Source organism: Brassica oleracea, chromosome C2, assembly GCF_000695525.1.
Source record: "Brassica oleracea var. oleracea cultivar TO1000 chromosome C2, BOL, whole genome shotgun sequence".
Lineage (NCBI taxonomy): Eukaryota > Viridiplantae > Streptophyta > Magnoliopsida > Brassicales > Brassicaceae > Brassica > Brassica oleracea.
The window spans coordinates 20,796,998-20,799,328 of record NC_027749.1 but is presented as its reverse complement, the minus strand read 5'-3'; positions in this window follow the sequence as shown (position 1 = coordinate 20,799,328).

The following is a 2,331-nucleotide window of genomic DNA, read 5'->3' as shown; positions in this document are numbered from 1 at the left end:
CCTCTAAACCCCAAACCCCAAACCCCAAACCCCAAACCCCAAACCTCGTTACGTTATGAGGAAATAACGATGACTTTAGTTTTCCACGTAAGTTCCTCGTAAAATCGACGTAAATATACGAGGATTGTTTTTCCTCGTTAAGCATGTGTTTTCTTGTAGTGTTCGTCGGATCTTTGCAGGTTCGGTTCGAGTTTGGATAACCCATTAAAATTATTTTAAAAATTTTAAAATTCATTATATACTTTAAATTTCTCGAAATCTATAAAAAAATATTATATTACATATAAATTTGTATAACATATGTCAAAATACCTAAACTTAACATATAATTTGATTTGGTTTGAATATTTGGATAGATAATCAATAGATATTTTAAATATTTTTGGTGTTTTAAGTATATTTTAGCTATTTTAGACATTTTTTTTATTATAAGTATATATTTTCAAGTATTTTGGACAATTTAAAAATATCTTATATATTTTGGATGTTTTTAATAGACATTAAATCTAAAATATATTTATATAAGGGGGTATAGAAATCAATTTCAGATACATTCGGGTACCCGGAATACTTCGGTTCGGGTCGGGTTCGGTTCCGGTTCTTTAGATACTAAAATTTTGAATCCGTTCGGATATTTAATCAATTTCGGTTCGGATTCGCTACTACTTTTTCGGGTCAGATTCGGTTCGGTTCTTCGGATTCAGATTTTTTACCCAGCCCTAATTCCAATGCATAATTTATTAATTTTATTTTTTAGTTTATTTTTCTATTGGTTGAAATAGGGTTAGGTGTATGGATAATGATGTTTTATATAAAAAATATGCAAATTAAATGTTTTATTGAGTGACAGTTGATATGAAATAGATGGAGTAATAAAAAGCCTAAGTAATTTTTCTTCGAATATCATGAGGTTTGGAGTCGAAACTGTAATCCCTTAATAATTAATATCATTGTTCACGCTTAAAAAGTTGATCTTGATATGAATGAACTTTTGGAATAAACTGTATTTCATTTTAGATTAGTATCACTGTGTTAATGGCCACCTTATTGTCTGAGTTCTGTTCAAACGATCTTACATTCATCACTTCTTGTGCTCACTGCTTTTAATTTTCCTGCAGTTTAGTTTGTTCCTTTTTAGTTTCTATGATAAATGACCTAAGGGAAATTCTCATAAATTGACTATTTTCAAGTTTTGGTCACAAAAATAGACCACGAGCAGAAAAATGACCAAAATATTTCATTTAATAGGTAAAAGGACACTAATACCCTAGATGTATAAAAAAATAAAAGAAAATAAAAAATAAAAAAAAATAATTTTTTTTTTATTGTTTTAGATTATATGTTTTCAAATTCGAACTTTTTTATAAATTTTTTTTTTTGAATTTTTCTTTTTTCGAAATTGTTTTTAAATTTTTTTTTAATTTTCTTTTTGTAATTCGAAAATACTTTTTGAAACTATTTTTAAAATTTTTATTTTCAAATTTTTAATATTTATTTTCTATATTATAAAATTTTAAACCTCAAACTCAAATCTCCACCCCCTTAACTCTAAACCCTAAGGTTTGGATTAGTTAACCCTATGGGTATAAATGTATATTTATCTCTTTAATGAAACATTTTGGTCATTTTGATTCTTAGAGTCTAATCATTTTGATTCTTTGAGTCTATATTTGTGATAGAAACTTTTTTAGTGCTATCCTAGGGTATTTTCCCGTGACATAATCTTGGTTTTTATTACAGGCATTACAAAACAACTACACCTAACTTGAGACAATAAGCAACAAAAGACAATCTTAGTATCTCTTATTCTTAAGCTTATGATATAACGTAGGAAGGGGTTAGGCGATAGAAGGCACGTGATAGTATTTTCCTTTGCACAAGCACTTGTAGACGACAGGACAAGCCTCGGACTCTGAGGCCGAGCACTTGGAACTGACCACAGCGAGCTTGCATGGTGTACATGGTCCACATGCGTGCGAGCAGTCCGGTATGCTTGACCCACTTGCCACATCTACAACCTCGCAATAAAAATAAACAACAAAATAATCACTCGTCAACAAATTAAGACTTAAGATACAGTATATCACTACAATAAAACATCGGTATTCTGACAGACATTCCGACGGAAAATGAAATCCTCGGAATTTCCCTCGGAATTTCTTCGGAATATACCGACGGAATTCCGAGGAAACATCAATCCGTCGGAATATTCCGAGGAAATTCCGACGAACTAGTGATCGATCGATGCGTTTTTGGACATATACCCATCGATCGATCATATTGTTACGCTTTGGTCCATCATAGTGATCGATCGATGCGTTTTTGGACATA